This window comes from Crocodylus siamensis, chromosome 4, assembly GCF_052110815.1.
Source record: "Crocodylus siamensis isolate JL-2025a chromosome 4, ASM5211081v1, whole genome shotgun sequence".
Taxonomy (NCBI): Eukaryota; Metazoa; Chordata; order Crocodylia; family Crocodylidae; genus Crocodylus; species Crocodylus siamensis.
The window spans coordinates 132,122,498-132,149,833 of record NC_143398.1 but is presented as its reverse complement, the minus strand read 5'-3'; the positions used below and the strand labels follow the sequence as shown (position 1 = coordinate 132,149,833).

The 27,336-nt window shown below is 37.2% G+C and overlaps 1 long non-coding RNA gene across 4 annotated transcripts in view; it reads right to left on the bottom strand.

Moving 5' to 3' along the window:
• Positions 1–27,269, bottom strand: part of LOC149866508 (uncharacterized) — a 129,659-nt gene extending 102,390 nt beyond the window's left edge. The window contains exons 1-3 of one of the 4 annotated variants that reach the window (XR_016441909.1): positions 26,690–27,269; positions 25,959–26,045; positions 25,787–25,860 (exon numbers count right to left, since the gene is read on the bottom strand). This is a non-coding gene — a long non-coding RNA (uncharacterized LOC149866508). Of the gene's footprint in view, positions 1–25,786; positions 25,861–25,958; positions 26,614–26,689 lie in introns of those variants that run through there. The other 3 variants (XR_016441908.1, XR_016441910.1, XR_016441907.1) reach the window with 3 other exon arrangements.
• Between the last annotated feature and the right edge of the window lie 67 nt (positions 27,270–27,336).

Genomic DNA, 27,336 nt, shown 5'->3' with positions numbered 1-27,336 from the left:
GCAGCTGGAGTCCTTGAGTTAGGGCAGAAGTCTTGGAGGCAGCCCAATAAGTTGGCTGACCAGACAGTAGGGGAAGGGGGGTGGGAATGAGGTGCAGAGGAGGCAGGTGTCAAATGGGGCTTGCAAAGGGTACCTGGGAAGGGTTGGAACCTGGGTTCTTCTGCATGCCTGTGGTGGGGAGGAGCGGGTTTGCATAGCAGCATAAGGGGTAGTGGTGTTGTACAGTAGCAGTGGGGTAGGGGGGCAGCAACAGCAAAAGGGGGCTCACACTACCTTGGTGGTGGGAGGGGAACCCTGCAGTAGGGGGTGGAGGCTCAGGCTGCTTGTATGGGATGTGAGTTGTCAATGGCAGGGGTCTCAGAAGCCTCCACAGTTTGTGGCCCCTGCAGCATGCAGCCCCCAGCTGCTTTGAAGTCGGACAACCCTGTTCCATTTAAATCAATAGGCATCTTTTCATCTACATTAAATCGGCACTGGAGTGGGGAGTATACGCATATATTTCTTTGACTTGTAAAAAAGGATAATAATAATCAGCTGTTCCCATAAGTGTAAGGAATGTGGTTATATAATGAACCAAATCATGGTCCCTAATTATGACATCTAACATTCACAGTGCACCAAAATGAGAAACACAATTGCTTTGTTTTTAATAGTCATCTTCTGTTGAGTATTATTAGTATTAAGAAAATATTGAAGAGATATTAGGAACTATAAAGACATCTGGTTTCTATGCAGGTACTTTACATTGCTTTAACATTTGTGAAAAATAAAAAAAGAAGGATATCAAGATACTTGAAGGGATAAAGTCACTCCTTCTATTCCTTTCTTTTTCACGCTCTCCCTCTCTCTTTTTGAGAACATGAAAAATAACTGCTTATTTTATAAAAAGTGAATGCCTTTCCCCCTGCTAGCCCTTCTAAGGTGAGGAGACCAAAAATTCATACCAATGAGTGCAAACACGCCCGTGTGTTCAGAGGATCTTTATAAAATTAAATGAGCATAAAACAAACAATGTTGAAAGATCACTATTGAATTTGCGAAGTGAAGCACTCAAAAGTCAGAAAAGGCTTGAATTCAGTCTGCCCTCCCCTTATTTTCAGAAACATCGAAATGATTTGACTGAACTTCTCCCAGAACAATTCAGCTGGAGTCAGACATCTAACTTACAAAAATCTGTTTGAAATTGTTCAATCTTGGCAAAAGTTCTAAGCAACTGAAATCAGGGTCTTATAATGGGAAGTGTCAGGTGACCTTAATGGGATGGTGCAACCAACCCCAACCAACAAATCTTTTCCTGGTTCAGTGCTACCACCTGATTTGAACGGGGCTGGTCACTGTCTTTAAAATTAATCAGCTAACTTAAGGGCACTGCTTATTTTACCTATGGTATTCATATTCCAGCACATTTTTTTCTGGACAAAATAGGATAATCAGTCATTTCCTGTGGATTGGAAAGGAGCCTAGACTCAAATGATAGGCTTGCAAGGGGGATTTAGTATTGGAGCAACTGCACTGTCCGTTTTCCATATGTATTTCTCACCAGCTGAGTTAAGATCCCTGGTGTACCAGAGAACCTGCTTTTCACAGATGGGTCCAAAGCGCTCCATATGAATAGTCCAAATTACCTAATTTATTATGGAATTCTAAAGAAAACTGCAGCTGAGAAAAAAAGCAAACACAACCAAAACGTCCTTAGCTCTGAACACATCTAAAATAAGCTTTCCAGAAATGTTCATTCACTGGGCTCTGACTCCTCTTTTACTTCTGGGTTATGAAATTATGTGAATTGACTTCCCCCAGCCAAGGGCCAAGGTATCAGGGAGATCAATGTTAATTTAACTTAGTTGGCAGCAGTTTGCAAAATGGCTCATTTCTCACTTTACTGCAGATGAGACAAGTTTGGATACCCTGATTTCCCCTTCTATTTATATTCATCAGAATATGATTTCAGTTTGTGGCTGTGGGAAGAGTAGACTTCACCAATCTCAACATGGGGGATGGGAAAACACTTGACAACCAAGAGTATCCAGGGTAAGCAAATTTTAAGGAAGATTTATCAAGCACTAATAGGTTATGAAGTAAACTTGAAAAAACTTTTTATGAGACTAAAGGATTAGAGGAACAATTAAAAGAAGAAAATATACCTATAATGTGAATAATAATAAGTGCAATACCTTTAACTGTAGGTGAGATGGCTAGATTTTCAAGCAAAAACTGGATTGCTATTGGGAGGGTTGTGGTATGAGAGAGAGAGGAAGAATGAGAGCATGCTGTTCTGCTACACAACAGGTTAATACTTGTTACATATGTTGGAAATTCCGCTGTGCATATTTATTTTAATTAATTATTTTTGGGAAAGCTGTTGGGTAACTTACTTGGTTTTATTACTTACAGGAGATATTTTCCACAGGGACAAAATTCACCTCTGTGCAGAGGGTCAGTACAAGGCTGCTATACTACTGAAGACCTCAAAGGAGCTCACATGAGGATACTTTCCAATAAACTGAGCATTAAAGAGTCTGCAGCTAACTCTGAGGTCTTGCCCTAAGGGGATATGTTTATTTTTGGACTAATGTACTTTGCAAAGCACTAGGAGACACTTTCCAACTCTCTTAAAAACAACATTCTAATAAAGGCGTCTGTGTCTCGTATAAGCAGGTCCACATCTATCATAATTGTAATTATAACATGATTCTTACAGAAAATTATTTTCCTAACTTAGTTTGATGGTATGAGGAGACACTAATTTCAGGCACCGGGTACTTTGGACACATTATTAACAACCTAATCCAATTAAGACCAAAAAAAGAGCAAATTGCTAACCATTCCTAAGTAGCCTGTCCATAAAAAAAGTTTACTTGCCAAACAAAAACCTAATCCCTCTCCAAATAAAAATTCACAGTCCCATAGAAATTACCACAGAAGCTTGCAGAAACAGGTAATCAGCAAAGTGTGCCGAAATGGTAGACAAATTCAAGCAACTTTGGACCAAATTGCCTAAGGCACTGGTTCCCAACCTTTTTTTTGCTCCAAACCGCTGCTGGGAGTGGAGCATGGTGGCAGCGGCACCAGCAGCACAGGGACAGGAGAGCTGCCTGCACACAGCGTGGCTCGTCCTTTGTGTGTGGTACCACCAACACTGCTCACATGACCCTCATTTGAGTCGCAACCCAAAGTCAGGAACTGCTGGCATAAGAGAACTAAGTTTCAAGTCAAAGGGCCCTCACAAAGAATGGTTCACACTGGTAATTTTCTTATGTATCAGCAGAGCTGCTGTATTAATGTCACTCCTTATCTCAACTGTGCCAACACTAACCAAGAAGTAAGACCCCTTGATAGGTAATCTATAATTCTTATGGCTTTGTTCTCACATACCCAATTATGGAAATGGGTGAACATGAAGTATTTATGCTAAATAAAATGAGCAATGTGATAAATGAAGATCCAAAAGCATCATGAGCTTCATTGTGTTGCTCATTTTGCATTATTTATGTCAGGGTGGTAACCTGTGGGCTGTAGGCTGGATCTGGCCTGAAAAGAGATTTTACCTGGCCTACTAAACACATCTGCAAAAGAACATACCATCTAGTGGCTGCCTCCATCAACTGACACTTCTGGTCTGAGGGGGAAAGGACTATGTCAGTTCAACCTGCTCTTAATTAAAGTTTATTGATCCCTGGTTTCAGCTAGATTGGGTAAGCAGTTGTGTCAATGGATATGCAGGCAAAAGCTTTGTTTATTTATAGGGTTTCCTATGCAGAAGGTACTTATAACATAATCCAGCAAGGTATTTTTATCACCTGTACTCAGAACCACTATACCTGCAAAAGAAAAATATGCATTCATCTCCTCCTCTTTCACAGTATAGCACAGCCAGACAAAGAAGTATGGATGTGCATACTACTATGAAACAATTCAAGTTATCTAGATTCTCAGTCCTGCAAATGCTTACTACCAAGTAGAAGGCTACCAGTACTTTTACTAAGAGGTTAGATGATGTATTTGTATATGAAGGTTTGGATAGGGATGATCCTACCTCAGGCAGTGTTGAACTAGATGACCTTTGGAAGTTCCTTCCAGGCCTCATTCTTTATGACTCAGTGACTAAGGCAGGGTAGGGTGGCCCTGCCTTCTAACCAACTTCAGCCTAACACAGCTAACTACTTCTCTTTAACAGCAAGTATAATGCTTTCCACCACTGAATATTCCAATAATGTTAATAAAAGCTGGAGGCATATAAAGACTTGGGGTTTCCTTCAAGCCATATCTATAAATATAAATAAATAACCAAATCTGTTATCCATAAACCTGTACATGCTACTACTTTGTCTGCCAAGGCCAAAATATGGAATAAAAATTCAAAATGAACATTGCATTATTTATCATAAGAAGTATTATCATTACAGTAAATGGAAGTGCTTGCTGTACAATGCATTTATGCCCTGAATATTTACAAGAATGGGCCTTTTTTGTTTCCAAAATGCATGAACTGCAGAGTAAGCAAGGGAACTAAACCCAGGAGTGCAAGGAAATCTCAATACCTATTTGAAACCAAACCATAAGATGCAATAGTATACGAAGTGTTTGGCAACACCCCGCTTCACTGTACTAAACTGATATATAGATAAAATGTGCTGGATGAATTAGCCTTGCCAAGTACATAATGATGGAAACTGCTACTTAATCACAGATTCATAGAAAATTGGGGCTGGAAGGGCCCTCAAGAGATCATCTAGTCCAACCCCCTGCTCAAAGCAGGATTATCACCAACTAGATCATCCCAGCCAAGGCTCTGTCTACCCAGGTCTTGAAAATCTCCAAAAATGGACAATCCACAACCTCTCCAAGTAACCTGTTCCAATGTTTTATTAACCTCTTAGCAAGAATGTTTTTTTCCTAATATCTAATCTAAACTTTCCTTGCTGCAACTTGAGACTATTGCTCCTTGCTCTGTCGTCTGACACCACTGAGAACAGTCTAGTGACATCCTCTTTGGAACTACCCTTCAGGTAGTTGAAGGCTGCTATTAAATCCCCCCTCAGTCTTCACTTCTCCAGACCAAATAAGCTCAGTTTCCTCAGCCTCTCCTCAGAAGTCATGTGCCTCAGCCCCCTAACTGCTGGCCCCTGCTGGACTCTCTCCAGTTTGTCTACATCCTTTCTGTAATGGAGGGCTCCAAACTGGATGGTACTTCAGATGGCCTCACCAGTGCCAAATAGAAAGGAAGAATCACTTTCCCTGATCTGCTGGTAATGCTATTATTAATGCAGCCCAGTATGGCATTAGCCTTTTTCGCAACAAGGGCACACTGTTGGCTCATCTTGAACTTATTGTCCACCGTAACCTCCATGTTCTTTCGGCAGAGCTGCTGTTTAGCCAGTCAGTCCCCAGCCTGTACTGGGGCACTAGTATTCTTCAAATAATTTATTTTTAGTAGACCGAGTTAATGAAAAATTAATATTAAAAAAAAGCCATGGGAAAGACAATACTACTTCTCTATAGTGAAAGGTTTTGGTGACTTTCCACAATATAAGCAAACAGATTATATTATAGTATTTGCTGGCAATCAATCCTTCCAGTATTTGCACTGAAACTTTTTAATGGTTAAATAATTTGGCATAAAACACTACCCTAATGTATTTTTTCAATTGTAGAACAAATTATTTTTGCAAGTATATGTAATTTGGGGTTTTTTTAATCCTGGAAATAATTTTGTAGTCATTGCTTCCTTTTACAATAATTTTCTTAAATGGTGAGGCTGCAGCAGACATTTGGCATATAAACTGGCATAGATGTGCAGACGAAACCCATCCCTTCCCTATGCTGGCATTATATACCCAAACTGAAAAGTTACTAGTGATTTAGGACTATGCTATAAAGTCTTACCTTAACACTTCAGAAGAGTTTCTCTCTGAAACCTTGGCAGATGATGCCAATGAAAAACTTTCCTTCAGCTTAGGTTTGATCTTGTGAGTTGGAGGAAGAATCAAGAGAGGAAGGTTTAGAATTTAGCTTTGAGTGGCATAATCCTGCTGCCATAAATTTCACACTCTTTCTAGGAAGATTGTGTCCTGAAGTTTAGATTTATATGCTGAAATTTCAAAAGAAAATAAGTCTCTATCAGCTTTAAAAAAGCTCAGAAATAGATAAAGAAATTCATTCATCATTACCTGAAATGCCAGATTCCTGGGAAAAGTAAAAATATTATAGTTTTATTTTATATGTTTAAGAATACCATAGGCTGAATTTCCTTTGTGGGTGGTAACAAAGAGTATCTAAATCCTGTGTTCAGATATATGTAGGAACAAATGTGAACGCAATTTGGGCATCCAAAGGTCCTAGACAGGAATCCACATTTAGAAATTTCACCCTGTCTCTGAAAACCCAGGTGTAGGCAGGAATGCACCATTTATTCTTCAGTGCATAATTTCAATTTTCTACAGCAACAATTCTCATAATATTCTTGGTACATAATTTTTATTCTTCATTAGGCCTTTTAACACATGCTAGATTTTTTTCTAACTGCACCCACTCTCTTCATGATTATACTCTGTGTAATGACAGGTCTGCCTCAGGAGACTATGGTTATACCATGGAACAGAAAGCAACAGGATCAGCCAGTGCATGTATAAATTTCAAACGGCTGGCTAATCCAGTGAGAGACATAACATAAGAGAATAGAAATTATCTGCATTGTAAAGCAGGACAGCAGTATTGTTTGGTACTGTATTCTGCATGCATTTCAGCAATGTTAAAGCACACCTGCTTTCTGATTCACATATCATATAGGTTTGAAATGATGCAGAAAGCCTGACTTAACTGACTGTCTAAGGAAAGAATAACATAACCTTTTTGTAAGCATCCTGGGGATTATCTATTCAGAAACATGTGCTCTAAAATAAAACTAAGTGTACTTCAGATAATGGCAAGTCTTCCCTGTTATACTCTTTAAATTCAGGTTGGAGATTTACTAAGAAGTCTGCTCAGTGGTCAGGAAACGAGGGCTGGATTCAACAGCAAGAGCTTAAATCTAACCTCAAATCAGAGAGTAGCTATGGCTAAATAATAACCTTTTTTAAAATGAGAAATGGGCCTTATTACAAAGTTTAAATCTGAACTCCCCTGATCAAGCTTGATGTTCTGATGCTTATTGGAAATAAGACTCAGCTTTGTTTCCAATGCGTATGTGGAAACCCCTCTCAGCAGCCAGACACATGTCTCAGACTGAGAAAAATTCATGTTCATTATTGCTATACTGTTCATGCACAGATTTTCACACACAACTGAAGATCCATGAACAGATCTGCATGGTTGTAGAATTTAAAACTCAGTATTTATTTAATGTATGATTTACAAATAGACTCAGTCAGGTCAGGTGAAAATAAGTGTATACAGTCCCACTGCACACTTTTTTGACCATTTGATATTTTTTTAAACACGTCATTACATTTAGCTGACAACCTGCACTGTACCAGTGTATATAATTACAACCTAAATTAGATTTGCTATAAACCCCTTTAAAGAGCAGATTATTCTTTAATTACCATACCATGAAGATTTGAATGTGGCAGAAAATAACCCATACTATAAAATAGAAATTTAGTAATATGCAGATATAGTTCCTTATTTGACCTATGAAAAAATATTAAAAACTTGCCAGGAGTATTGTATTAAAAAATGTACCTGTTTTACAAAAGCGTAGGTCTAGCAACAGATTATACACCGATCATGATGTTGACTAATCTCATGACTGATTCATAAATCTCATGATAGATGTTCTTCTAAAAGCCCAAACTCCTGGATTTATATAAGTACACGGTAGTTCAACTTTCATTTTTCTAAAAAAGTAAGTCTTTAGTTTTCATGGTTATGTATCACACATCCATCAGCAGGTCCTGAAGGTTTAAAGATCAGTAGTAAATAAAAAAGAACCCCAATACTGTTATTTTTAATTTAGCATTTAAACTGATTTCATTATTTTATGAAGTATGACTCAATGTTTGAGTTTAGCAAACAACATGATATTTTTACAGGATATCATTGTTAAAGCGAAGGGAAGGTCAGCCATAGCAACAGCTACTGGAAGTGCTACTAGCTGATGGTCAGAATAGATAAAATGCAGTAGACAGGAGAGGAGAAAACAGCTACTGCCTGCACTGCCTCTCATACAAAGCTGCTATAGTGACTGGGCAGAGAACCAGTTCCAAGTAACCACCATCATCCAGATCTCCACATGAATGACACAGTGGTGATGAGAACAATTTTACCATATCAAGCCTCAGCTTCCTGTGTGTTAGTGTGTTGTGGGTGGTTTTGATTTAAAATTCTGTGCTTGTTGCTAATCACAGGTTCATCTACATCTCAGCTTCACATCTGGTACTCCTCTCATGATCCTTCATTGCCTCTACATGCTCCTCCACGGCACGTTCCAAAACACTGTTCATTTCCTCAAGTGATTTTAAGGCTTCCTTACCTAATGCCACAAGTTGCCCTCCTTGAGCCATGTACAGTGGCAGATGACTGAGCCCGAGTTATTTCAGTACACAAGATAGAGTGCAGGGACCAATGAAGTATAGCTATCTCCCTTTAATGCAAAAAAAAACAAAACAGTTTTTCTAAATTTTCCCAATTATAAATGAAATCTATTTTGGTTGTGGTCATTTTTTAGTTTTGGTCTATTCATAGCACCCAGCCTTGTTTCCAACATCAGCACATCTTTTTCACACGGGTCAAACCACCTATTAGAACTGTCCAAGAATAACATAATTTTCAGCTGGTTTCCCTCCACGTCTTTCATATTTTCCCCTCCTAAAAAGTATGCTTGAAATCAGAAGACTGATGTGCAATAATCTGGGGAATCAATGAACAACAAAAAACTAGAGCTACCATTAAGGTAGTCAGTAAGATTATTACTTAAACACACAGATCAAAGAGGCCCAGAGGCCCAGGATTATTGATAGTGTTAAAAATATTATGAAATACAAAGGTGCAAAAAAGATGGCATGTCAAGAGCATTTTATCAGGTGCTTTAAGGGGCATATTCTTCCTGCCCTGCCACCTGTTTAAGACCTTGAAATTCAAATGCCCTTTGTGTGTTCAAATACATGCTGTATGTTTTTCAAGTCTAAAAAATGTAGAGTGAAACTCACAGGGGGAACCAAACTGAGTAGGAAAAATATGGCTATAAGACAACTCCAAAGTACCCCCAAACATGGGTGTCACAATTCTGAGATGCTTTTATTAGGCCACCTTCTTTAAGCAAATGTTTTTCGTCAATTCCTTGAGTAGTTTTGCTTCACTTCTTTCTTTTCTTTAGTTGCATCTTTACCATCATTATGCTAATGTATACTTTCTTCCCTCTGAAAAGATCAGGGAGACAAAATAGAGTCCTATGTTTGGCACCAAAGGCATTGGAGAGCTCAAGAAGCTCCTAGGAAATTTCAAACTCTGGCAAACGAGTCCCTCGGGCTTTCTTAAAAAACAGGTCCAAGCTTGTCTGTATGTCTGTCTGTCAGGTTCACAGAAACTTGCCTCAGAAGAAAAAAATTCTTATTATGTTTGAAGTTCAGACCATCTAAGTAAATTCAGTGTGCTGTTAAAAGAAAGGGAGAGAGGGAGGGAAAAAGAAGTACAGGGTGTAAGGAAAGGGGGACAGGAAGAAAGATCCTAGCTGCACTCATAGGATATGTACAGCCATTACATGTAGATTGGCTTAACTGGGATTAGGTAGATCTAAATATCTATCTGTGCAGGCATTCATGGGGGTTAAATAAGGCAAAACATGGTAGGACTGATCTAAGTTATTTCACCCGAGGAGATAAACTAACTTAGAACAGGAATGGGTTAACCCATTCTATCAATACCTTGTCTGCATTCAGAGCACAGCCACAGGGCTGGAAAGGCCAAGCTGCTCACCCCAGTCCCAGGGCTCTTCTCTTCCTATCCCCCACACCTACCCAGATGGGCTATTTTTAGCCCCCCTGACATACCACCCTGGACCCACCGCCCCATCCACCCTTTTCCCCATCCCAAATTACTTAAATCCTATTCCCCATGCAGCTCCTGGCACTGGTGGCATAAACTAAGCTTTGGGAATGTAGATCAGGTGTGGCTAACAGCTGTACCCATACTCATTTAACAGCCTAAGACTAGAGGAAGGAAGGAAAACACTGACACACGCAATAGCTTCAGGATCAAAGAAAGCATGATTAGTGAAAGAAGATGATTCCCTAAAAACACCTAAATCTATTTCCCAAATGACTCACCAACCCTGTAGCTAAGGTGCAGTGGTGGCTGTAGAAGGTAAGACGGAACAGCAACACTACTCTGGCATCAGGTAATCCATATATGTCACTATCAGCCCCAAAGTTACCTAAAAGGGTCAATCACAACTGGGTGGTAACCATGGAGATATGTGAAATGTGTTTTTCTCCCTTCCCTCTTGCTTTAAAATAAATAATTTTAATTTACTATATGAGCTTTTAAAATACTGATCTACGGTGAGTATACTGCACACACCAATATTAGCGATTTATTATGTTACAGATACATAGAGATATATTTATAAGAGAGAAATAAGACTTGATTTTTTTTGCCTAACTGTTGAAACTTGGATTAGAATTTTTTTAAAGGATATATGAAAGCATTTTCTATCCAACAGCTTCCTAAATGGTAACTGTATTGTGTATGCATGTGTGGGGGCTCAGAATAAGAATGTAACAAAGATTATTACATCTACATCTATCTATCGATCTTTTTTTAAAAAAAAATTGTACAAGAACCATAAATGAACTGTGACCGGGCGAACACTAGTAACTAGCTACAAATGAATGTGGCTGTGGAAACTTTAGCTAAAAAGCATTTGGATAGGAAACAAACATACCCATTCATTTCTCTATTTAAACCAAAATTATCACATGTATTTGTCCTGTTACACACAATTTTGTTGAACACTAGGAATTAAAATCCTGGCTTTTCTGAAATCCAAAGCAAAACTCCTATTTATTGCAATGGGCCCAAGATTTCACCTGGAAAATCACACAGACTGATCCTGCAAACATTTCCATGTGATTCCACCTCAACTCACACAATGGTTCCCTCTGATTTCAAAGGGACCACACTTGTAAGCGATGTTACTTCCCTGTGTTCAGAGTAATAAAACCAACACAAATAATTATTTTGAGCATGATTTTTAAAACTGTTACATCTGCTCTAGGATCACCTCTCTCGCTTACTCATAAAATGCTTCCTAAAATAAATATTGCTAGGGTGTTGTGCTTCTACACCCTAAAGTAAGGCCCAAATCATATATCTAAACAACTGTATATCTACACTTACTAATAATGGATTACCCATTACCAACAATCTACCCCTACCAAGTACTATAAAATAAAGGCCTTGCTATAAAAAATAAGTTTTTATTCAAGTATCTACATGAGAATTTTAAATTGTTTTCCAGATTGCTCTTGTATCAAAGTGCAACCTGTTTATTTTGACCTCAGTTCTTAGAAATTGTTGATGCCATGATAGAAATATGCTCTCTGTTCCAACAGGCAACAAACAGTTCTAATGACAGCAAGCTCCATCTGTGCTGTTAGAATGTACAACTTCAGTCTATAGCTCATATATATAGGTTTTATATAAATTTGAAGAGATAATTTATGATGCTTTTTCTCAAGAAAAAAACTCACCCTAGAAATACCCCATCTCTCAAAATGTAAAAAGAAACATACTGTACTGTAGAACCTGGATTATAGAAGTGTAGAATATGTTTTGGTGTTGAAAAAAGTATTGATTAGAAATATTCTGTTTTGGTTAATGTAGATGTCCTTGCCCACAGAGCATGCAAGTACAGTTGACACTTATTTTCCAACCTGTTTCTGACAATGTTTTTAATCTTAAAATTAAGCCTAAAAATATCTATAGCCAGCAAAATGTTAGAGTAAACTAAGCAAAATAAACTGTGTTACTCACAATAAACTGTCATGCTTAATTAAAGGGAATACTCTAATGAAAAAGTAGGTTATAGAGGAATGCATGTTATAGACTCTTTCATTTCTTTTGTGTCTCTACTTCTTATGTGGTACAGCTGTGGAGCAGCGCCCACTGGTACCGGTAGCATGAAAATGACAGTTTTTTTCTTTACCAAGGTCTGGTACCAATTAGCATGGATTTAGAAGCACTATATAAAAGACAGTGCCGATTTGTGTTTAAATTTTTATCTTGATTAAAGTGGCAGACTATGGCACAAACACACAGCTTATCTGATGTTTAAAATGTTACCTTAATAAATTATCAAGAAATGTAGTACATATTTTTCTAAGTCTACTAATCGATTGTGCAGTTTATGTTTAAATTCTGAAATTTGGTTATGCCAACTGGCTCTAGCCAAATGGCACAGAAACAGCAAATCATTTCACAGAGGATACTAGTCAAATTGTTAACTCTATATATCCCAAACAAAAATATAAACAAAAACCACGTATGCAGTATCATTTTATAAGCTAGAGAGTCAGCCCTATTAATTACAATTATTTTATAATTCCATAAATTAAATTTAAAATGAATTACGGCACATAAAATTAAAAATGAAGGGCCAGATTCAGTGTTAAATTACAGTAGTATCCATATGAAATAGCTACACCGAGGATATCCTTCAGTATCTACCTCCAAAAACAGAGTGTGATTTAGTCCTGAATTAAGATTCATTTTTCTCTAAATATCTTCAATGATTCTAAACATAATTTTAGCGTTAGCTTTCTATGCATCTATACTGATTATGGTATAATGTAATATTTCCAACACAAGCACATTGAAGCAAGAATGTATTACTCAGGGCAGCCGGGGGGTGGACCCTGATCAAGGAGAACCAAAAATAAAATACATTTAGGTCAAATTGTTTACTAAAAATTAAGGAATATATAGCAGCATTTTGTATACATATGTAAACAACTTCTAAAAAGATAGTAAAATATTTTTTCAAGACATATGTTAAGGATTCTGTATTTCATGGAGCTTCTACTACTCCATTGTTGTTTTAATATATAACAACTTAACTTTTCTACAACTTAACATATTCATCAAAGCAAGAAAGTGTGCTAAAACTTGTAAATGGTTTAAAATTAACCAGCACGTACCTTATCTCAGAAATTAAGGTAGAATGTATACATGCGAGTGTCTGTATTGACGCATTTATTATCTAAAGATAATCAACTTTTTATATTTCCCAAGAGAGGGAAATGTACTACTTACATTTTTTCCCCAGTTTTGAACACGGAACTTGGCTGCTATAGGTTTTTTCCCACACAAATCAACCCTTAGCTCTTTTGAATTGAAACAATATGGGATGATTATTGTGGGAATTTTTTACTGTTACTGTAATTTAAAACTTTCTGTACCCAATTTTACATTTTCTATAAATCAAAACCCCATTTTACTTAGGGCTACAGTTAAACAGAAGAAATCAAAGACCAACTTCCAAGCAAGCTTTGCTATTAATCACTGGAAGAACTAGTAGTACTACTACTTTTACTGCAGCTTCTTTCTGCATGAAAACTACATTTTAATCTAAAACTCTAGGTCTTTAGAAGAAACTGCAGTACAGATGAGCTTTCAATACAATCAATACAATATAGTATTGCATACCATAGGATAAAACAGTAGTACTGCATTAAAAATATGTCACCTAACACATAAAATTCCCCACTAAAAATATAATATTTCTAAGTTTTTCATGGGCTTCCCCCCACCCCCCAGTACAACACATGCCTGTTGAAAAACGTAACTCTGACAGCATTTGAGCTGAGACAGTACTATTGGACAAACAGTTATTTAGGGCCTGATCCTGCATCTACTTAAGTGAATTGGTTTTGCTTTTTAGTACATGTATATGAAGTGAATTAGCTTTCCTTTCCCTTTTCCTTTCTTTTTTAAAAATTATGGCTTGAAAACTGTCACTTCATCTCAAATTGAAAATTTTGTTTAATGGGTTCTTGCTTTAAAAAATCCCGATAAGGCCTAGGACTTAAACATGCCTAAAAACCATGAAAACAAAACTCTGCTGAGTATGCACGAATTTTTGGATAACTTTTCATTATTTAAAAAAAAAATAACTTTAATTTCTTACAAAAGAACCCTGCTGACTGCTAGAGAAAATAGACATATTTTTAAATAACAAAAACAAAAACTATTTATTCCATATTTTTTCCTCACTATACCAGTTACGTGTCTTTAGTGTCCAGTGTTTTTTTTCCTTGCAGGACAACAGGCACGTTCTTGACTGTCTTACACTGTGCAACCCCAGTGGAGCTAATAAGTTACATGTCTGTGTAGAAACTGCTGCAATTGCCTGCTCCAATATGTTACAGACAGACAATATTATTAAGCTATTCACAAAATACCTCCTTGAAAATGATAATCAGCTCCTAGCTAATTTATGCAGTAAGCTCTGCAACACTAACATACTAAAGACGAACAAAACCAATATGTTATATAAACGGTGTGTTTTTGTGTTTAGTAAAATAAGGTGGATGTGTATTTTGAATCCAAGTCTATATTTTTGTAATTTTTTTAGTTTGGCTACAAGAAAAAAAAAATACAGATTGGAACGTTTCTGGGGACTATGAGAAAGGCTCTTTATTAAGAATTCCTGAATTACGATTCAAACTTTCATGCCAGTAGTGACCCAAAAGTAGTTTTCCTTCCCTGATTAGAACAAAACTAAAATAAGTAAAATTACCTACCATGGTTGTACATGTATAGACTTCTTGTCTATTGGTTTCTTTTGTAGGATTTCTAATTCACATGCAGATTTACCCCTGAAACCGAACCCCCCGTTACGCCCTGAAACTGAATTCCTGGTGCAGTCAGTATCTCTCTTTCCTAGAGTATAAAGATCATATTCCAAATCTGCCAGTCAGCCTCTGATGCAGTGAGTTTCCCAGTCTCCACTTGAGTGTGTGGTGGAGCCTGCTGGTCATTTTGAATATACCACCCACCTCACTGAAGGAGGGGAAAAATACTAACTCTGTCTTCTTTTCTGGTTTGAGCTGCAGGCACAGACAGGCACTGACTGTAGAGGAGGGACAGAGACTAAAACAATCACTACAGCCACAGCACTGCCTACCAATAATTTTGAAAAGACATCCTGAGTGGGTTTAGACAACGGGGTGAAGAAACAAAAAGTGGTACAAAACCAGAAAACCATTAAAAAATACAAGACTTAGTTTTGCACAGTTATGCAAAAAGTACAAAGAAAAAGGATTCCTGGCAAAATAAGACTACAAACTATAACATTCAACCTCCCTTCTACTTTCCCCCTTTAAGTTCATCACATTCATTTCTTCCATCTACTCTCAAGACTTTAAACAAAGGTGCAGGGACCATTCCTACCTGGGATTTGCTCAACACTTAGTACATAGGGCCACAAACCTGGAGGCAGCAGATGCTGTATTGAGCATAAGTAGTTATAAGTCTCAGGCAATTTTCGGAAGCATTCACAAAGTGCGTGTGTCCAATCTGAAACACCTAAATGCTCATTCTCAGACATTCTGATTTTCAAAACCTCTAAAATTCGGCTGTAGATCTATTAAGTTGAACCTTTAAAAATTAGAGCAAGCTAATTCAGGCTAAAGGACTTTCTTATATTATAAACATGTACAGAAGTACTACTAACCAAGTAGTATATCTGTAATGGGCTGTCAGCAGGGCAGAGGGAAAATGGGAAGGAACAATCATGTAGATGTTATGGGATTTTTTCTTTTCGGTTTGGTCTACTAAACACATGTAAAAGTAATTCACATGCATAAACATCTGCAGGATCTGGATGTAAATAACACACTTGAAGAAAGGTAGAAAAATGAACTGGCATTTAAAATATTAATTAAAAAGCTAGCCTCCTATAATAACTACAAAAATATTATAGGTTTTGCCATAGACTCTATATGGCTTCCTCTACTTGGTCATATTCTAAGCAAGTCTGTTACTTAATTATACAGTATATATCGTGTGTGTCTGGGGGCATTCTTAAGTGTAGCTGTACCCTTGATGAGAAAGAAAAACTGGAGACACGGTTATTGAGAAAGCCTGTTAATTTGAGATGAGTGTAATTTGCTACACAATGCCAAAACTATGCTGTCCAGGCACTCTCAATAGTTCTTCTAGAAACTAAACTCCCTAGTACCAGTAAGAAACATGGGATGGTAACGAAAGGAAAAAAAACAAAAACGAACGCACGCATATATTATGGTGAAAGGGATGGAACTCTTATCGGGGAAAAAGTCCGCAAACGGAAGATATAAAATATATCACATACATTATTTTAACAAACTTCCTCCCAGATAGCTATACTAGAGGGAAAGTTTGAAATGGTATGATTCGTAAATTTTTGCTTCCATGGTCATCGTTTGTATTCTACAAGGGTATTTTTATAATTAATCATCTAATTTATTTTCATAAACCACATTAGATATCCATCATCATACATTTTCATAATTTTACAGACACACCTACATTGAAAGGGGAATGGACTAAATGATTTAATAGATTTCTTCTATCACTAAGTTTTCTGATACAAGCAGAGACTTTTACACTGTGCCTTGTAATCATTCTTATCACTTATGAATGCTCCAAAAAGCGTACCTAATTTACCAGAAGGTGTTGGCAAAGGAAACATGGCATGTTAGGTTAGGAAAGGCCTTAATCTTCCACTTTTGAAAGTTTGAATTAATATCCAACTTTAGATTATGAATAATAGTGAAATTTCAGAGACAAAGGCCCTCTCAGACCTCACTGCAAAACTAGAGGAAAACTTTAGTAAAAGGTAAGATCACAATATATTTGCAGCCTTTTGGAAATTAATGTTATTAGTCCCTCAATTTCATGAGCATAAATTGTACTGATTTCAAAACAACTTAGATTTCCACCATTAAAAAAATATTCTCACTTGTTATTTATCCTGTACTTTGCACATGCAGCCATTAACTGATTCTTACAACTGTTCTGTCAAAGCAGTAAAAGATTTCTATTCTCACTGTATGAATGAGGAAACTGAGGCGGGGGAAAATTTACAGTGACTAGATGAAAACAAGAGAGCCAGAAACAAAGCCTAATTATCCAGGCATTCCATCAGACTACGACACCAAAAAAGAGGAAATCATAGCCAGAGCCTATCTGGTGTTTAGGAAAGCGGAACTAAAAAAACCCCAAATTTCACCAACACATTTTTCAAAGTAGCCAGTCGTGAACTGGTTGTAGAGTTCCTCCAACATCAATGGGACAATGAAATAATTCACAGGAGTAGGCACACTCCACACAGTAGTTAAGCTTTTAACAGACTAGTCCCTACAGATGAAATTCACACCTGTGAAGGGTCAGAACAAGGCTTACACACTATTGAAGTTAGTGTTAGTGAGACCTAAATGATGCATAACCCTTCAGATGGCTTGCTACAGAGGTGAATTTCACTCCTTAGGAGTAACAGTAGCAGAGTAAACAAACCTCTTCTATAACTAGTGCTCAGAATTAGTAATACTAGAATGCATAGTGAAATGTATCTATGTAAAGCCCAAATCACTCGCATAAAAAAACTTTTTCATCAGTAAAAACCTTTCAAATGTTCTACTGAGGAGCTGCAATCAACCATACCATTCACCACCCAGTAAATTTTCAGATTTTATCTCTGAAAGATGATACTGGGAGTTTTGATTTGTTCTTACTTTACAAGCCTTTTTAAAAGTAGCATACACAGTTAGACATAGTTCTACATTTTTCCTACTCACTTCTCTAGGGAAGCTTGTTAATCATTCTTTATAGAAGGTTTTATTTTAAATTTGCCTACATCAGCTGAGGAACACCCAAATGACCACGAAAAGTTACAAAACTCAGACTTTTATGCAGGAAGTTTATAAGAAATACCCTTATTCTCCTTTTCCACGTGAGTTTCAATACATGACTAGCTCGGTGTGCACTCTTCACTGCATTCCGCTCATCAGATAGTCAGAATGAAGACAAATACGGTTACGGAATTTCAGTGTCCATGGACCCAATCAGGAGTTTCATAACTGCTCATGGGGTTTAAATCATACACAATACAGACATCTCCTACTCCCCACAAGAAAAGACTTACTACTTTGGGAAGATAAATATGTTTCAGTTTAATGCTCAATGTGCTTTTTAACTTGTCAGAACTGAAGAAATTAAGATTCAGATTCTATCATCACATTTCACTGAGTCATTAAATACAAATGTTATCAGCAAATATGAAGGCACTGGCATCTATCATAGGAGTCATGCTAATGAAACCTCTTGTCTAGAATGAAGCAAAGCAAAGCAAGTCATGAAGGACTCCTATATACAGGCAGGGAGCAGACTCCAACGTGATGCAAATCCACCATGCTGGAGCAGACTCAATTAATGCACTCCAGCAGACTCTGGTGTCATGTGTATTAGTGTCCCCACACCAAAATATGGCAGCAGCGCACCTTGAACTAAAGTTCCTTCAATGAGCTTCAGTTCAAAGCGTCCTGCTGCCATTTTTCAGTGACACTCAGGCTCTATTAATTAAAAGTGCTTGCTAATTAAAGCCCCCCCCCGCACCTCCTGGAACAACTGTAAAAATGCCCCAAATGTCTCCTGGAAGTGCCACCAATTTCCCAGCATGCCCAGCTCTCCTACAATACATGCAGCTTTTAACTCAGTAGCTGACAGCCTGAAAGCAATTCCCCTTTTCAGTAGGTACAACCAGAGGATGCAAACACCAGGCAGTGCTATTATATACTATTTTTCATCTCTTTTGCTTAGGTTTTGATGCCTAAGGACATTTTTGGTTAAAATACAAATATTGGATGCTTAATTTTTTTCCTACATATTAAGCAGAAGGTTAACTAATGGAAAATAAAAGACATAACATTATAAATATGTTTTATGCATTTACTATGATTCTGTGGATGTGTGTGCACATGGATGATAAATATACAATATTTGTATTTTAAAATTATAAATAAGAAGCAGGATTTACAGATGGCCATCTCAGGGTAATTCTGCCTTCTATATAGTATAAATGAAAAATGAGAAATCTACATCCATATACCAAAATCAGTAGTGACCCATTTAATATTTAATTATGTGAATGTAATAAACTATAGTTTTATTTTTAACAATAGGTAATACAAAGTCTAAGCACGCTGCTCTTGTAAATAAGAACGAGAAAAGCTTTAATTTTCACACAGCATTCAAAACTGTGGAAATGTTTATCAAGAGAACAGATACTCCTTGGTCATTGAGGCCGTAGGCCTTTCCAGAGGCTTTTTGTACAGTTTCTATTCATTTTGGGACATTTACTTCCCCATTTCACACCCTCTGCAACATGGAGATTCCTGTTAAAGAAAGGCATTAAAACAAGGGCTGCTTTCTGGAAGTCCACTGTTTAAATGAGTCAAACTAATCCAAAGAAAATTTAATAGTTTTTCAATTTATATTCAGAGGCTGTCTCCTGTACCTGTTCAAGTTCAGTCTGTAGGGGGCTGATCCCAAACCTACTGACATTTATGGGAGGCTTAACTGACTCTGGATTAGGACCTAAAAAACTTCTGGATGATTTTTGGATGAACAAGCAAGACAAATATAAACTGTCAAGGACAACAAACGTCTGGCTGGGATTAAAAATGTTAAATGACAACAGAAAGTAAGAGCCACACTTCTAAGAATAAATCTTTAAAAAGTAATGTGGTGACATATAGAAGAAAGAATCTAATAATTCTAAAATAAGAATCATTTCAGTATGAATGTACAGTTACAAAGATCCCATAATGCAATTAAATAGCTGCTCCAGACACCCTATTGTACATTAACTGAGTTAAAATAAAAGGATACAAAAAGAGTGCCGATACATTTAGAAATCTATGTAAAGGGCTTGTATGTATGAAGAGAGCACCTACTGGATAGAGATCACTAATAATAATAATTAATCATGATAATAATATTTATATATTCAAAACACTGTGAAAATTGGATTTTTCATATGTATTATACTCTATAGGTGAAATCTTAAAATCAGTAACTCTAACATCTAGTGGGAACAATGTAAAGCTATTTGAAGGCATTTTATATAGCCTTTCTATACTACAAATACTGTAATCTGTAAAGTTGAAACTCACTATACTTGAAAACAAACGGTCAAAAAGCAAACAAATCTCACTTTCCTATTGTGGTATAGGACACATTTATTTTAGTTACGAATGCGAAGTGACAGGCCTAATATGACTGCAAAACATTAAAATCCAAAAGCTAAGTAAATAAAATGACACAAATTAAATACGGCAGTTTCTTTTTAATATTTTAGATCAATCATTTTTAGTATACTTTTATATTTCTTAAAAGCTAGGAAAAAAGAAAAGAAACTGAAGAAAATAGTCACCTTTAAAATTTTTCTAATTTTAGTATCTCAACATGCTAATGTTTATTAGTTCCATTGGGTATTTTACATTTACTCTCAAAATTGTACGAGCTTCTGATTATTAAAAGTTCGCCTCCTTCAATTTCTTTATGAAATATCATGAGCAATTTAAGCCATTAAAAATGTGTATGCATGTAGGTATGTATTACATGCTAAAGACATGCAAGACTTGAAAGTTGCATTCAGTGCTGTAAAAATATCATTCAGTAATTCAAATACATTCAGCCAAGAGCTCTAGAACCTGAAGACTTATTAAATTAATGTTTAATAAAGGCCCATTGCTTTTTGTAATAAATTATTTTTTTTCTTAATTCCCCTCCCACCTTTACAAAAACTATGATCAGTATTAGAAGCTGTTTTTTCTCCCTAATGTATCCGAAAAGTTTTGAAAAGAGCGAATTTTATGAATATTTTACAAAGATCAGGCAGGAGCTGAATGTTTTTCCTGACAAGATAACAGGACATGAGATTTGAGGTAACAGGACATGAGATTTGAGTATAGTGGAGAAAAGAAATACCACATGGGTATCATAAATATTTAGGACCCTTCCAAGAATACTTTAATTTAAAGAGAGAATTCTTATGCATGAAGCCATAGCGTCAGTTTTGTTCCTAGTACAAACCCAGTGGCTCTTCCTTTCCCACCCCCCATCCTCCCCACTCTCATTTATTACAACAGGGACACAAAGCTCCTTGGATCTTCCTTTATCGGCTTTTGAACTATAACTGACATGCACAATCTATTTTAAGATGTATGTGGAAATGACATTCCTGAATAATTTCAGGCTCTTGAAAACATGCAGAGGGCAGAAAGTCATGCTTACAGCTGCATCATAATTTCAAACTACTACACATAGAGGCTTAATGAGAAAAACTCCCATTGACTTCAGTGGGCTTCCCATTAGACTCTGTTATTTTTCAAGTTAAGATGCAACACATTTACGGACGAGGCAACAGTGTATTAGTAAATAATTGGTAGTACTGACCTTCAGAAAATAGTTTTTTTTTTTTTAATAAAGAGCTACTCAAAATGACAAGTGCATTAATTTAACAATGGCCCTAAAATATCAAGAGCACTTGAAAGGGCCTGATTCTCCAGTTTTTATTTACATGTACTGTCTCATGACTCAGGGTGTCAAAAGATTGGGCATGTAATAAGAAATTTGTGCCATTTTACTGATTAGATTACATGCACTAGCAGGATCCTGACATCAGTGAAGTTACCTGGAGCTTTTCAGTTGATGTAACAAAGGGGAAGATTGATTCTGAATTTATAAGTACATCCTTCTTTTAAAAATCATGAAATAATTACATCTCCTGATCTAGACCAGATTTAGAAAGGCAAACCTGTAAAAGGTGCATATGTCATTATTTAGCAAATGCTTGTGCACAAAGGGATTAACCCAAAGTGTTAAATTCAACAGAAGGGGGATGGTCAATGTCAACAGGCTTTGGATCAGGCTCTGAATTAACCAGCATGTGCAAAGGGGTTTACACTTGTATGAGAGTCTGTGCTAATAAGTACTGGGAGGGCAGCTCAGGGGTTAGGGGGATGGGGGGTGCAGGAGTGCATGCACAGTTTAAAAATTACTCCTGTTTCAGTTCTACTGATTTACCACTTTCTAATCTATCTATGCGTATCTAATATGCTGGCCACAGTATTTTCTACCTCTTACTGTAATTGCCAGTGTGTCTAGCTGTGTATGCACAAAAAAGAATAAATATATATCTTTCCACAAATCAAATGCTGTTCATATGCATACTCAATCAACACACAGAGAATATGGGGGGTTTTCTACCTATAGTGCTCAAGATACTGAAACCTACATTCATGTTTCCAATTTTTAATTTTTTTTTTTGCCGGTTTCACACACTGTACCAGTAGGAATAGTGACATGGCCATGCATTGTTATAGCTCTGCTATAACCAACACTTTGATTACCTGCACCTGTGTCAAGCTGACAACGTGCAATGCAGTTTGGAGGGAAAATGTTTAATTAGAACACATTTCCATTTTCTGGATGGAAGGTATTGCAATCACAGGCCTATCCACCTCTTAAGCAGCGGTGTGCACAGGAGAACTTAAGCCTTGCTGTGTAGCCTGGTAGACCCCGCAGCACTTTATTATGTCACCAGAGTGAGTGTCACATGGGATGAAGGCTGATTACAGCAGTTATTCCATTTGTGAGGAACACTTCATTGACACTTTTCTTAAAAAAATATCTGGATGAAATAAAACCTGCCTTTCATTGCATTTTTTGTTGTAACTTTCTAGAGGTTTCCTAATAGTCAAGAACGTATTAGAAGAAGGGAGTATCGTATTAATGTCTACATAAAATAAAATATACCTTTAAAATGGTTTTAAATATGTGATATAGGCAAAACCAAATAACTAAATCTCATTAGGAGAGATGCTGGTGGGGAGGAGGGAAGGGGGGAAATCTCTCCTTAATATCTCCTGGCCCAAATCCTGCAGTGCTCACGCAGGCAAAATTCCAATTGATTTCAAAGAGAGTTTTGCCTGAGTAAGGATGCCAGGGTTTGGCCTTCAATAATTCAAGTCCAATTTATCACCTTTGAAGGTGATTACCACATCATAATCCATCCATTTGTGTAAAGTGCTGTGTGCCTCACTCATTTTGTTTTATAGCAGCCGACTCTTGATGTTTTGCATAATATCTGCTCTCAGTTGAGCACTTCATATTACTCATAGTCCTAGGACACATTTAACTTTTACTGTTGCATTCCCTGGTCTCATTATATCAATACTATTTGGTAGCAGAAATACTTTTTAGTGGTTGTCAGCAGGGTTTGAGCAGAAAAGATCTGGGATTTTTGAATGCATCTCATTTATATGCAAGACTTTAAACAAAAAACAAGCCATTTTTAAGGTGAAGATTTATTTTAAAAAACCCCCAACTAGTAACCTGTCATAAACAGCATATCCTATTTTTTTATATTCATGCAAATATTTAAATGAAAAATTTATATTAAATAGCACAATATAGATATGTTTTAAATTATGGACACTATTATTTTTATCTACATTTTTTACCACATCTACTCCACCAACTACAAAACAATACCTTAGAGCTTACTTTAAGAAGTTAACTGTTTTAGGACAATTCCTGATACACTGCTAAGTTGACGGTTTCATAAAATATTTCTATCACTGATTTTAATTCAAATATCAGAAATACTGAAATGTAAAAATGTAGATGAAGTCAACAGCTTAATACACTATTTTTCATCTTTTTCCTTGAATTAAGTTTTAAGCATGAAAATCTCATTATGAAATAGACCGATATCTCCTCATTTTCATTTCCATATCAATTATTTTAGTCAGCTACGTTAGAACAATGCAATATAATTCACTTTAAGTAATTTTACATTTCTTTTTGAAAATTACTAGTCAGCAATACCAAAGCAATACCAATAGCACAAGCTAGCAAAATAGACTTCTAGGTACAGTAACAGTAGGTCATCCATCACGAAGCAGGCTAAATTTCCCATTGGTGTGCATGTCTACTCTCTTCTGATTTTATAACTACTACTACTACCTTGAGTTAAGAAGCCCAGCTATTCTTCTACTTGTATTGTACTGTGGAGCTTACACAGGCCCTAAACATATTTTGAAGAAATTAATTTTAGCTTTGCTACCACTTGAGTCATACATTCTTAAATTCCTTTCTTGATCTACACTGTTCACCAGTATACATTCTGCCTGGTTTTGAGCTCAGTCAGCTAATAAATACTGCTTTACTACTAAAAGTTATGAATTGTTTTCTGTTTTACGTTGCTATAAAATAGCCCAAATGCAATACTATTATGTAGATGGTTTTGATCCAATACATTCAGTGGCCTGGATTCATAGCTGTCTTCTATAAATCTATGGTATATTCTAAATATTTTTGTTTTTGAGAAAAGGTGCAGTTTAGGTTTATTTTTTCTTTGGTAAATTCATAGAAACAAAATAAAAAGAAAGAACATGAATAAAATGTTACTAAGTCTTCACATTTTGCAATGTAAAGGAAACCAATTTGTGCTACTAGTATATACAGAAGGATTGAGATTGCCATTGTATGCCTGTAAAGTACATTTCTTTCCAGCAGAACAATGATACAGTCTCATATATTTGCAAATGTTCTTGGTTACATGAACAACACAAACTAAATATTATAGGTTCAGCTTTTTCTTAGTTCTATACTCTATCTTAAGTGTGCAGAAGACTTGTCAAGCTAAGATTCAGTCAGAACATCGTTCTCCACATGTTCTTTTGGTCTATAAATGGCACCACCCTACAGAAGTAAAATACATACATAAATACTGTATTTCATTAATAACTTAAGACAGAATTAGTGAGCGAGTGTGCTTATGTATCCACGTAGGAGAGATCAAGAGAGGAAAATATACTGCTGGTCCTTTAAGAGATTACAAAAGTAATCTTTAAGGTATCTACAAAAACATTAATTCTAAACTAAACAAGGGCAATACTGGGCATTCAAAACTATTAAATATGAAAATGGAAATAGTTGTGCCAAGATGCACATTACTAATAAAAATAGGAAAAAGCAACTGAAGTGGGATGCAATTACCAACTATCAGCACTAACATTCAAAACTATATAAATTCATTTATGCAGGCATGTGCATACGCAGAAGGGAAAAAGGCTCCTGTACCAAAGATATGCTGTTTGATAATTGCTCTGAACATGACTGTTTATAAATACACTCCCCCCACAAAAAAAGAAAAAAAAACCCCAAAATGTATATGACAACACTTGCTTTGTTTTTTTTCCAGGTTTGAGCTTTCTAGTTAAAAGAAAATTCCTCCCCCACCCCCAGCCCTGAAAAAAGCAAAGAAGTTGTTGGGGGGGGAGGGGGGGGAGTAAAATTTTAAAAAGAAGCTACACTGTAATCAATGAGGGCAAGATTGGCACATGTCCTAGAACATTTGCATTCAGAAATAAAAGCTGTGATCGACCTTTGTCCACTAAGAAAATGAAGCTTGCTGGCTTTAGCCAGCCTGGCAAAGGGAAGGGTAGAGCTGAGAGGGCAGAGGAATGAACCGAAAAATTAATAACGATCTCACCTCCCTAATAACTTGCCAGCAAACGCCACTAAAAGGAGTCTAAACCTGGACAGGATAGATGCATCTCCCAGGTTCAAAAGAAACAAATCCGCTGTCGCAAATATGCACTTTTAAGTTTCTGCAACTTCATCATTCCCCTACTTGGTGATTGCTCCAGTCACTCACTCTATTGTCGTGGCAAAGCAAGGCGCAATGTTACAGCATGTCAATGAGAAGCATCGAAGGGATGGGGGAGAGTCTTACCCTGGGAAACAAGCCTCTGGGACCAGCCACAGAGTGAGGACGCCAAGGTGTTCACCTTGCAGCGCTGCAGCCTCCTGGAAAAGCACAGACAGAAAAAACCGAGTGAGCTCCACGGGATTTCTGGGGCTTGCAAGTGCATGCAGGCCTGGGAGAGCAGGAAGGCGGTCCTTACCTAGCAACGGGCTCCAGCTTCTCCTCCACATGCTTCCCCTGCCACAACCACCCTGGCCTGCCAGCTCCCGGCAACAACAATAGGAGGCTACGAAGGGTGGCATGAAAGGGGAGGAAAGAGAGGAGCAGAGTGGGAGAGAGAAAGAGAGGGGGACAGACAGAGGGAAAGAAAGAAAGAAGGGGAGGGGAAAGACAGAAGCGTGTTAAGCTTGTCTGGTAGTTAACTAGTCTTGAATGAAGAATGTTAGCAAACAGACAAACAGCATGTCTGATGCATGCTAATGGTCCTAGCTTCACCACTGCCACTATGAATAATTCAGCAGTCCAAAAAAAAAAACAACAAACCCCTTCAAGGAAAAAAAGAGAGACCCCCCCCTTTTACCCTTTTGAAATGCCTGCAGAGAATTGAAAAAAAAAAGAAAGAAAGAAAGTATCCCTGAACTTTCTCCTTTCAGCTACCAGCTAAGGATAAAATGAAACAGAAAGATTGGTTAGATGATAACATTTTACCAAAGTCTCTTAGAGATTTTCAATTCCTATTTTTGCTGGCTATTAATTTCCAATCCCCCCCACCCACTTATTTTTTTTGCTGCCTATTCTACTTCTTTTGTCTTGGAGCTGGCACCTGTCCCAGAGACTGCATTTGACTGCACCCCCCCCCCTTTCCCTCCTACATACAGAAAGAAGGGGGGGGGAAATCCCTAAAGAATAAAACCACCCCACCACCCCCACCTTCGCAGTATTTCCATTTCAGCCATGGTCAGATTACAAGGGGGTTGGTTGGAGGGCCATCATCCACCCTTTTTTCGTGTGGCGCAGAGACCTAAAGCAATTCAAAAAATATGTGGAAAGAAGGTGGTTCCATGAGCAGCACAGTGCATTGGTAATGGAGGGAAAAAAAATCACAAATAAAACCCTTCACTCTCATAGCATTCAAATAAGCAAAGCCTGATTCATGGCTCAGTCAAAGAAATCAATTTCTTTGACCGAGGAGGGGAAAAAATTTTTAAAAAGGAGGATCAGCAGGGGAAAATACTTGAAGGTTTAACCAGGTACGGTACAGCCAGGCAAAGCACAGAAAAGAATAAAAATTAGTCCAGCTTTTAAAAATTAAACAAGGAGGGTTAAACAAGGCAGGAAAAAATCAAAAGAAGATCCTATTTGTAGCATTTTAAAAAGTTCTGCTCTGGCAAAGGCCGTCTGAAGGGGAGGCCCTTGTAGCAGGAATGCAAGCAGCAGCAGCAGCCTTTTTTCAGAATCCAATCTCCCTGTCGCAAGCGACCAGAGCAATCTGGGCAAGGAGGAGGAGGAGTGTGTGAGCTGGAGAAACGGAGGCCGCTAGAGCTGATGATGAAACAGAGGCACGGCCCTGCGTGAGC